This window comes from Bos javanicus, chromosome 9 (assembly GCF_032452875.1).
Source record: "Bos javanicus breed banteng chromosome 9, ARS-OSU_banteng_1.0, whole genome shotgun sequence".
NCBI classification, from domain to species: Eukaryota; Metazoa; Chordata; class Mammalia; order Artiodactyla; family Bovidae; genus Bos; species Bos javanicus.
In genome coordinates, this window is record NC_083876.1 from 236,959 (window position 1) to 249,002 (window position 12,044).

Sequence of the window (12,044 nt, forward strand, 5' to 3'; positions counted from 1 at the left end):
TAATCATTTCATTGATTTTCCCCTTTTAGTCAGAAAATGCACTTACCAAAATGGCATTTAGGTTGTCTTTTTCAAATATGATTTGACCTGCTATCTGATAAAGGATCTCAGAGGTAGGATTTTAGAAAAATAGTAAGGGAAAAAATGCTGAGAAGATATAAGTTAATTGATCAATTCATGCAGTAAATCAAGTATTAAATAAAGAATAATCTGTGATTGAATATATAACTTACCCACATAATAACTGTCCCAGTTAATCAGAAGAATATAATTTAGGGGAGAAGTTAGAATAGAGCCCTGCATTCTTTAAAATTATTGGGAATTATTTTATTTATTTATTTATTTTTAATTTAATTTTATTTTTAAACTTTACAATATTGTATTGATTTTGCCATATATCAAAATGAATCCACCACAGGTATACATGTGTTCCCCATCCTGAACCCTCCTCCCTCCTCCCTCCCCATACCATCCCTCTGGGTCGTCCCAGTGCACCAGCCCCTAGCATCCAGTATCGTGCATCAAACCTGGACTGGTGACTGTTCCATATATGATATTATACATGTTTCAATTCCATTTTCCCAAATCATCCCACCCTCTCCCTCTCCAACAGAGTCCAAAAGACTGTTCTATACATCAGTGTCTCTTTTGCTGTCTCGTATACAGGGTTATTGTTACCATCTTTCTAAATTCCATATATATGTGTTAGTATACTGTATTGGTGTTTTTCTTTCTGGCTTACTTCACTTTGTATAATAGGCTCCAGTTTCATCCACCTCATTAGAACTGATTCAAATGCATTCTTTTTAATGGCTGAGTAATACTCCATTGTGTATATGTACCACTGCTTTCTTATCCATTCATCTGCTGATGGACATCTAGGTTGCTTCCATGTCCTGGCTATTATTAACAGTGCTGCGATGAAGATTGGGGTACACATGTCTCTTTCAATTCTGGTTTCCTCAGTGTGTATGCCCAGCAGTGGGATTGCTGGATCATAAGGCAGTTCTATTTCCAGTTTTGTAAGGAATCTCCACACTGTTCTGCATAGTGGCTGTACTAGTTTGCATTCCCACCAACAGTGTAAGAGGGTTCCCTTTTCTCCACACCCTCTCCAGCATTTATTGCTTGTAGACTTTTGGATCACAGCCATTCTGACTGGCATGAAATGGTACCTCATAGTGGTTTTGATTTGCATTTCTCTGATAATGAGTGATGTTGAGCATCTTTTCATGTGTTTGTTAGCCATCTGTATGTTTTCTTTGGAGAAATGTCTATTTAGTTCTTTGGCCCATTTTTTGATTGGGTCATTTATTTTTCTGGGATTGAGCTGTAGGAGTTGCTTGTATATTTTTGAGATTAGTTGTTTGTCAGTTGCTTCATTTGCTAATATTTTCTCCCATTCTGAAGGCTGTCTTTTCACCTTGCTTATAGTTTCCTTTGTTGTGCAGAAGCTTTTAAGTTTACTTAGGTCCCATTTGTTTATTTTTGCTTTTATTTCCAATATTCTGGGAGGTGGGTCATAGAGGACCCTGCTGTGATATATATCGGAGAGTGTTTTGCCTATGTTCTCCTCTAGGAGTTTTATAGTTTCTGGTCTTACGTTTAGATCTTTAATCCATTTTGAGTTTATTTTTGTGTATGGTGTTAGAAAGTGCTCTAGTTTCATTCTTTTACAAGTGGTTGACCAGTTTTCCCAGCACCACTTGTTAAAGAGATTGTTTTTAATCCATTGTATATTCTTGCCTACTTTGTCAAAGATAAGGTGTCCATATGTGTGTGGATTTATCTCTGGGCTTTCTATTTTGTTCCATTGATCTATATTTCTGTCTTTGTGCCAGTACCATACTGTCTTGATGACTGTGGCTTTGTAGTAGAGCCTGAAGTCAGGTAGGTTGATTCCTCCAGTTCCATTCTTCTTTCTCAAGATAGCTTTGTCTGTTCGAGGTTTTTTGTATTTCCATACAAATTGTGAAATTATTTGTTCTAGCTCTGTGAAGAATACCGTTGGTAGCTTGATAGGGATTGCATTGAATCTATAAATTGCTTTGTGTAGTATATTCATTTTCACTATTTTGATTCTTCCAATCCATGAACATGGTATATTTCTCCATCTATTAGTGTCCTCTTTGATTTCTTTCACCAGTGTTTTATAGTTTTCTGTATATAGGTCTTTAGTTTCTTTAGGTAGATATATTCCTAAGTATTTTATTCTTTTCGTTGGAATGGTGAATGGAATTGTTTCCTTAATTTCTCTTTCTGTTTTCTCATTATTAGTGTATAGGAATGCAAGGGATTTCTGTGTGTTGATTTTATATCCTGCAACTTTACTATAATCATTCATTAGTTCTAGTAATTTTCTGGTGGGGTCTTTAGGGTTTTCTATGTAGAGGATCATGTCATCTGCAAATAGTGAGAATTTTACTTCTTCTTTTCCAATTTGGATTCCTTTTATTTCTTTTTCTGCTCTGATTGCTATGGCCAAAACTTCCAAAACTATGTTGAATAGTAATGGTGAAAGTGGGCACCCTTGTCTTGTTCCTGACTTTAGAGGAAATGCTTTCAATTTTTCACCATTGAGGATAATGTTTGCTGTGGGTTTGTCATATATAGCTTTTATTATGTTGAGGTATGTTCCTTCTATTCCTGCTTTCTGGAGAGTTTTTATCATAAATGGATGTTCAATTTTGTCAAAGGCTTTCTCTGCATCTATTGAGATAATCATATGGTTTTTATTTTTCAATTTGTTAATGTGGTGTATTACATTGATTCATTTGCAGATATTGAAGAATCCTTGCAACCCTTGGATAAAGCCCACTTGGTCATGGTGTATGATCTTTTTAATGTGTTGTTGGATTCTGATTGCTAGAATTATGTTAATCATTTTTGCATCTATGTTCATTAGTGATATTGGCCTGTAGTTTTCTTTTTTTGTGGGATCTTTGTCAGGTTTTGGTATTAGGGTGATGGTGGTCTCATAGAATGAGTTTGGAAGTTTACCTTCCTCTGCAATTTTCTAGAAGAGTTTGAGTAGGATAGGTGTTAGCTCTTCTCTAAATTTTTGGTAGAATTCAGCTGTGAAGCCATCTGGACCTGGGGTTTTGTTTGCTGGAAATTTTTTGATTACAGTTTCAATTTCCATGCTTGTGATGGGTCTGTTAAGATTTTCTATTTCTTCCTGATCCAGTTTTGGGAAGTTGTACTTTTCTAAGAATTTGTCCATTTCTTCCACGTTGTCCATTTTATTGGCATATAATTGTTGATAGTAGTCTCTTATGATCCTTTGTATTTCTGTGTTGTCTGTTGTAATCTCTCCATTTTCATTTCTAATTTTATTGATTTGATTTTTCTCCCTTTGTTTCTTGATGAGTCTGGCTAATGGTTTGTCAATTTTATTAATCCTTTCAAAGAACCAGCTTTTGGCTTTGTTGATTTTTGCTATGGTCTTTTTTGTTTCTTTTGCATTTATTTCTGCTCTAATTTTTAAGATTTCTTTCCTTCTACTAACCCTGGGGATCCTCATTTCTTCCTTTTCTAGTTGCTTTAGGTGTAGAGTTAGGTTATTTATTTGACTTTGTTCTTGTTTCTTGAGGTATGCCTGTATTGCTATGAACTTTCCCCTTAGGACTGCTTTTACAGTGTCCCACAGGTTTTGGGTTGTTGTGTTCATTTTCATTCGTTTCTACGCAAATTTTGATTTCTTTTTTGATTTCTTCTGTGATTTGTTGGTTATTCAGCAGCGTGTTTTTCAGCCTCCATATGTTGGAATTTTTAATAGTTTCCTCCTGTAATTGAGGTCTAATCTTACTGCATTGTGGTCAGAAAAAATGCTTGGAATGATTTAAATTTTTTTGAATTTACCAAGGCTAGATTTATGGCCCAGGATGTGATCTATACTGGAGAAGGTTCCATGTGCGCTTGAGAAAAAGGTGAAATTCATTGTTTTGGGATGAAGTGTCCTATAGATATCAATTAGGTCTAACTGGTCTATTGTATCATTTAAAGTTTGTGTTTCCTTGTTAATTTTCTGTTTAGTTGATCTATCCATAGGTGTGAGTGAGATATTAAAGTCTCCCACTACTATTGTGTTATTGTTAATTTCTCCTTTCATACTTGTTAGCATTTGTCTTACATATCATGGTGCTCCTGTGTTGGGTGCATATATATTTATAATTGTTATGTCTTCTTCTTGGATTAATCCTTTGATCATTATGTAGTGACCATCTTTGTCTCTTTTCACAGCCTTTGTTTTAAAGTCTATTTTATCTGATATGAGTATTGCCATCCTGCTTTCTTTTGGTCCCTATTTGCATGGAAAATCTTTTTCCAGCCCTTCACTTTCAGTCTGTATGTGTCCCTTGTTTTGAGGTGGGTCTCTTGTAGACAGCATATGTAGGGGTCTTGTTTTTGTATCCATCCAGCCAGTCTTTTTCTTTTGGTTGGGGCATTCAACCTATTTATGTTTAAGGTAATTATTGATAAGTATGATCCCGTTACCATTTACTTTATTGTTTTGGGTTCGAATTTATACACTGTTTTTGTGTTTCCTGTCTAGAGAATATCCTTTAGTATTTGTTGGAGAGCTGGTTTGGTGGTGTAGAATTCTCTCAGCTTTTGCTTGTCTGTAAAGCTTTTGATTTCTCCTTCATATTTGAATGAGATCCTTGCCTGGTACAATAATCTGGGCTGTAGGTTATTTTCTTTCATCATTTTAAGTATGTCTTGCCATTCCCTCCTGGCTTAAAGAGTTTCTATTGAAAGATCAGCTGTTATCCTTATGGGAATTCCCTTGTGTGTTATTTGTTGTTTTTCCCTTGCTGCTTTTAATATCTGTTGTTTGTGTTTGATCTTTTTTAATTTGATTAATATGTGTCTTGGAGTGTTTCGCCTTGGGTTTATCCTGTTTGGGACTCTCTGGGTTTCTTGGACTTGAGTGATTATTTCCTTCCCCATTTTAGGGAAGTTTTCAACTATTATGTCCTCAAGTATTTTCTCATGGTCTTTCTTTTTGTTGTCTTCTTCTGGAACCCCTATGATTCGAATGTTGTAGCATTTAATATTGTCCTGGAGGTCTCTGAGATTGTCCTCATTTCTTTTAATTCGTTTTTCTTTTTTCCTCTCTGATTCATTTATTTCTACCATTGTATCTTCTACTTCACTAATCCTATCTTCTGCCTCTGTTATTCTACTATTTGTTGCCTCCAGAGTGTTTTTTATTTCATTTATTGCATTATTCATTATATATTGACTATTTTTTATTTCTTCTAGGTCCTTGTTAAACCTTTCTTGCATCTTCTCAATCCTTGTCTCCAGGCTATTTATCTGTGATTCCATTTTGATTTCAAGATTTTGGATCAATTTCACTATCATTATTCTGAATTCTTTATCAGGTAGATCCCCTATCTCTTCCTCTTTTGTTTGGTTTGGTGGGCAATTATCCTGTTCCTTTATCTGCTGGGTATTCCTCTGTCTCTTCATCTTGTTTAAATTGCTAAGTTTGGGTGTCCTTTCTGTATTCTGGCAGTTTGTGGAGTTCTCTTCATTGTAGTGTTTCCTCACTGTGTGTGGGTTTGTACAGGTGGCTTGTCAAGGTTTCTTGGTTAGGGAAGCTTGTGTCGGTGTTCTGGTGGGTGGAGCTGGATTTCTTCTTTCTGGAGTGCAATGAAGTGTTCACTAATTAGTTATGAGATGTCTATGGTTTTGGGGTGACTTTGGGCAGCCTGTATCTTGGAGCTCAGGGCTGTGTTCCTGTTTTTCTGGAGAATTTGTTTGGTATGTCTTGCCCTGGAACTTGTTGGTCCTTGTGTGGTGTTTGGTTTCAGTGTAGGTATGGAGCCATTTGATGAGCTCCTGTCAATTAATGTTCCCTGGAGTCAGGAGTTCCCTGGAGTCAGGGTTGGCACTTAAGCCTCCTGCTTCAAGTTATCGGTCTTATTTTTACAGTAGTTTCAAAACTTCCCCTTCTATACAGCACCATTGATAAAACATCTACATTAAAGATGAAAAGTTTTTCCATCGTGAGGGTCACCCAGAGAGGTTCACAGCGTTACATGGAGAAGAGGAGGGAGGAGGGAGTTAGAGGTGACCTGAATGAGATGAGGTGGAATCAATAGAGGAGAGAATGGGCTAGCCAGTAATCACTTCCTTATGTGCACTCCACAACTGGACCGCTCAGAGATGTTCACGGAGTTATACAGAGAAGAGAAGAAGGAGGAAGGAGACAGAGGTGGCCAGGAGGATAAAAGGGGGGAATGAAAAGGAGGGAGACAGATCCAGCCAGTAATCAGTTCCCTAAGTGTTCTTCACTGTCTGGAACACACAGAAATTCACAGAGTTGGTAGAGTAGAGAAGGGTTAGGGAAGAGACGCAGGCGACCTGGTGGAGAAAAAGGAGAGTCCAAAGGGAGAGAGAGAGAGCAGTCAATTCAGTAATCTCACTCCCTAGTGAAAAATGGGTACTGAAGATTGGGTTCTTAAAGGTACAAAATTGGTAACAAATACATAAAAGCAAAAATTAAAACTCTAGAGTAGAGTTTGGATTTTCAAAAATACAATTTTAAAGAAAAGAAGAAGGAAAAGAGAAAAAAACAAACAAAGTCGCAAGAATTATAAAGAAAATAGAGGTACAAAATTGATAACAAATACCAAAAAGCAAAAGTTAAAAATCTAGAGTAGAGTTTGGATTTTCAAAAATACAATGTTAAAGAAAAGAAGAAGGAAAAGAGAGAGAGAAAAAAAAAAAGTCACAAAAATTATAAAGAAAATACAGGTGCAAAATTGATAACAAATACCAAAAAGCATAAATTAAAAATCTAGAGTAGAGTTTGAAATTTCAGATATACAATGTTATATAAAAGAAGAAGAGAAAGAAAGAGAGCGAAAAAAATCACAAAAATTATAAAAATAAAAATAGGTACAAAATTGATAACAAATACCAAAAAGCTGAAATTAAAAATCTAGAGTAGAGATTGGAATTTCAAAAATGCAATGTTAAAGAAAAGAAGAAAAAAAAGAACAAGGTCACAAAAATTATAAATAAATATATATATATATATATATGAAGTTTGCTTTAAAAAATAGTTTTTTTTTTTTTTTTGCAAAGTAATAGTAGGTTATAAAAGTGAAAATTAAAGGAATAATAAAGGACTTAAATTTTTTTTTAATAAAAAAAAAGAAAGAAAGAATGATCATAAAAATAGTGAATATATATCTAGGACTTTCTCTGGTTTTGTTGTGGGAATTGTGGCGTCAGTTCATTTTCGGCTAGTTCCTTGGTCCGACTTATATTTCTCAAGATCTATAGGCCCCTTCCTATGTATTCGGTACTAACCACAGGGTTTTAATCTATTGCCTGTCGCTTCCAAAGCGGTTCCCTCTGTTATAGCTTCTTCTGTTTGCTGGTCTCTTCAGTGTCTGGTTTCCTCCCTGACACAAAGGGGATGGTGGTGGACACTTTTGTTTTTTTTAGGCGCACTTGTTCAGTCGCTCTGTGGGGAGGGAGGGATGCTGCAAACAAATAACACTGGCGTGTGCTCGCAGTGCCTCAGCCACACTGGGTCTGCCCCCACTCAGCGTGTGTAGCTTCCCTGCCCACACTGCTCAGGCTCTAGGTTGCTCCGCTGGAAACCATCTGTGGCCGGCCCTGGGCTGCTTGCACCTCCCAAGTCCAAGCCACTCAGGTTCAGGCCCTCGGGTAGTCCTCAGAGGCGCAGACTCGGTTGGGCCTGCGTTTTGTGCCCTTCCCAGGTCTGGGCAGCTCAGGTGATGAGGTGTTTGGCGAGCATGATTGCTGCAATTTATGGCCTCCCCGCCTCTCGGTTGTACATCTAGGTGTACAACCAGCACACCTTCTCAGGCAGATGTTGACCGTCCAGACCCCCAAGAAGTTTTAGTTAGCAAAGAAGCCTGCTTACAGTTTTATAGATAACGTCTCTCTGGGGCTGTGATTGCCCCTTTCTGGCTCTGGCTGCCTGTCACCAGAGGGGGATGGTCTGCAGGCGGCTATCTTTGTTGAGTCCTTTGTTCCGTGCGCGGGCCTGACGATGTCTTAGGTTAGGGCTGGCTTTTCGCATGGTAGATATCCGACAGTCTGGTTTGCTAGCCCAAATTATTTTGCTCAGGTAGCACTCGGGGTATTCAGGCCAAATCCTTACTCTAAGCGATGCAGCCTGTCCCATGCCTCCCTGCCCAGCCCCCGCTTGCTAGTGGCGTGTGCAGGCGTCTGCACTGCTTCTCCGCTGCGGGAGTTACTGTAGTGCTCGCAATCTGTGGGTTTTAATTGTTTATTTATTTTTCTTCCCTGTTATGTTGCCCTCTGTGCTTCCAAGGCTTGGCACAGATTCGGCAGTGAGAAGGTTTCCTGGTGTTTGGATACCTCTCTTTTTAAGACTCCCTTCCCAGGACAGAACTCCATCCCTCCCTCTTTTGTCTCTTTTTTTTGTCCTTTATATTTTTTCCTACCTCCTTTCGAAGACTTGGGTTGCTTTTCTGGGTGCCTGATGTCCTCTGCCGGCATTCAGAAGTTGTTTTGTGGAATTTACTCAGCGTTTAAATGTTCTTTTGATGAATTTGTGGGGGAGAAAGTGTTCTCCTGGTCCTACTCCTCAGCCATCTTCTGTTTGATCCTGGGAATTATTTTAAAAACCTAAAATGTAATTGTTAGTTGAATGAGATGGCTTATTTGACAACTACAAATATCCTCTCTTCACTATTCAGTTGTTACATATTTAAATGTCATTTTGTGGCCATTGATGATGACTCTCATACACTAGATAGATTTGCAGTTTTTCCCTTCCAAACCCTACTTTATGTACACAGATTTGAATGGCAATTTCACTGAAAATGAAAAATAAGGAGAGTAACATTACATATTTGAAAATAAATTGTGAATATATTGGTTCTGAAGTTTGGAGTAAATGAAATAAAATATTTTAAATACTAAGGTCTAATGCCAGTCCAGGTTCGATGAACGATACTGGATGCTTGGGGTTAGTGCACTGGGACGACCCAGAGGGATGGTATGGGGAGGGAGGAGGGAGAAGGGTTTAGGATGGGGAACACATGTATACCTGTGGCGGATTCATTTTGATATTTGGGAAAACTAATACAATTATGTAAAGTTTAAAAATAAAATAAAATTAAAAAAATAAATAAATACTAAGGTCTTGTGTTTTATATAGTTGAAGTAGAGAATTTTGGTGTGATTTAGTGGAATGATTAATTCTCAGTAGTTCTCCCTAGTCTATGCTTCTTGAACTTCTGCCAGTAGAAAGGTATTGGTTTGTTCAAAGGCATAATAGTTATGAGCATATTATTAGAGTTGGTTTTACATTACTTTACAGCAGTGACTAGAAGGAAGAGGAGGTAAAAATAACAGGAATGGAAGAGAGAAAAGCCAGCCTGAGATATTAAGACATGTGATATAGGAACAGAAAGAAACAAACGTTTTCAGGATGCCTGATTATTAGGAAGAGTTGAACAGCTTGAGTACATCGATTAGAAAGAAGCCAATTTATGCAAGTGAGAAAGACACTGTGTGAGACTAAAATTCAAGTGAAACCTACTATTAACCTCAAATGCCTTACTGAATGTAAAAAACAAATATTTTTAAAGTTTGAGATGATACCTTTTGAAAAATAGAGGTAATTATACTTTGCTTGTTATCCTTTTGTTTGAATATAAATATAATATTCTATCTGTAAATTAAGCACATTTGTAAATTAATAATATTTGTAAATTAGGTGCAACAGATGTATAGCTGATTTTGGCCATGTATATATATATCATGATTCCAAATTGGTTGACATTTCCACCTAGGATAGATGGAAGGAAATTTCTCACATATAACATTATCCACATATAAGTGCTTTTTAATTTTCTCTCAAGGTTTCATTTCTGTGCCTATTTTCTCAATAACAAATAGTGAGACTAGGAAAGGGATGACTGATTTTTTTTCTACAGTACCATTTCTTGAATTCTACCAAGGCATATTATCCAGTTATGTTTGATAATACATGCTAATAGAATAGTTGCATAAATATGCTGCATTCTACAGTGTTAGTTTTTAAATTAGGTATCAAAGTTGTTTATCAGGAATTAATATTTTCCAGAGAGGAACAAAAAGAATGTAAGGAAAGCCTTTCAAAATAAAAATCAAATCTTTTTCTTCAAGTTTTGAATGCTTTCCATTTTAAAATGCCCATGACAAGGAATAATATACATCATCGTATTTACATAGTTATAAAGATTGCTAACTATTTAATTTCAGGTGGCTACAAACTGCTCTGAATCATGGAAAATAGGAATAACATCACAGAATTTATTCTCTTAGGACTTTCTCAGAAAGAGGAAATTGAAATTCTCTGGTTTTTACAGTTCTTACTTTGTTATGTTGCAATTCTGATCGGAAACCTACTTATCATGATTTCTATTGCCTCCAGTCAACTTATGAAGCAGCCCATGTATTTCTTTCTGAGTCACCTTCCCTCGCAGACCTTTGTTACACCTCCACTGTGACCCCCAAGTTGATTGCTGACTTGCTGGCAGCAAAGAAGATCATTTCCTACCATGGCTGCATGACACAGCTCTTCACCATTCACTTCTTTGGGGGGATTGAGGTCTTCATCCTCACAGGGATGGCCTATGATCTCTATGCGGCCATCTGCAAGCCTCTGCTCTGCACTCTGATCATGACCAGACAGAAGTGTGTTGCCATGATCACTGCTTCCTGCACTGGGGGGGGGGGGGGGGTCCTGCATTCCTTCAGTCAGTTTCTCCTGGCCATCTTTTTACCTTACTGTGGCCCAAATGAAATAGATCATTACTTCTGCAATATGTATCCTTTGCTGAAACTGGCCTGCACTGACACCACCAGAATCAGCCTCCTTGTTGCCAATTCGGGCCTCATGGGCCTGGTGACTTTTGTGGTTATGTTGATATCCTATGCTGTGATCTTGTACACTGTCAGGTCCTACTCTGTAGAGAATCGCCACAAAGCTCTCTCAACCTGCAGTTCCCACATCACTGTGGGGGTCCTCTTTTTTGCTCCTTTATTCTTCATTTACATATGTCCAGCAACTACTTTACCAGGAGACAAAGTCTTCGCTCTTTTTTATACTATCATTGCTTCCATGCTCAATCCTCTAATCTACACGCTGAGAAACTTGGAGATGAAGAATGACATAAAGAAATTCGGGTGCCATATGGCAGTAAGAAAGGAAATGAGCTAAAAGATACCTCTGATTTTCACCACTAAACTTGTTGACTATATGAATTTTCTACAATGAAGACTTTAAAATGTATAATGCTTGCCTTATATACTTTTTTGTTTCATTTTGTTTTAGCAATATATAGATTTAAGTATGAGCAAAAGCTTACAACTTCCTGTATTTATCCAGACTCTCTACTGTGCTTTTTTCTAGTTTTCTTCTTTTCTTATTTGTATCTCCTTTTCTCCTCTGATCTTTTGGCTTTGTAATCAATTTAGATATTTAGCAGTAGACCATCAAAGGCATCATGTAATACAAATCAACACTGAGAACCCATAGAACCCATTCTTATATGTGACTTTAGTCAATAAAGCCAATTCCAGGTAGCAATAATTTAGAAGATAATTCCAACATTTTACTTGCATCATTTAAAGAATATTCTAAAAGACCAAATTTTGGACCTGAAACTATATTTCTTAAAAATATAGCTTTCTACTCTGATAATTTTATAGCCAGTGGCAATCTGGAGCTTCTCATATGTCCAACACCAGTACTCTTACCTAAGCCCCACATCAATCTCTTTTCTTTTGTTCAAAGGAACTGTCTCTCCCAACTCTGTCTGTGTAAATGTGAACTGCAACTCTGGCTAATTCTAGCACCTGATAGTGTATATTTGTTATGGGCATGTGTTCTGGACCCAGAATTTCTTATTAACTATGAGGACTAGGACATATGCTCAACAAATCATCCATCAAGTGATAATAATAGCCCAACACACAGTCTTGTGAGGACATGGGCAAGACTGAAACACTGCTTGGTCACACAGTAAGGGCTCAAT

General features: G+C 37.2%; 1 pseudogene; it reads left to right on the top strand.

The window, feature by feature from the left end:
• Window positions 1-10,276: 10,276 nt before the first annotated feature.
• LOC133254398 (olfactory receptor 4P4-like) lies at window positions 10,277-11,388 on the top strand (annotated as a pseudogene).
• The last annotated feature ends 656 nt before the right edge of the window (window positions 11,389-12,044 follow it).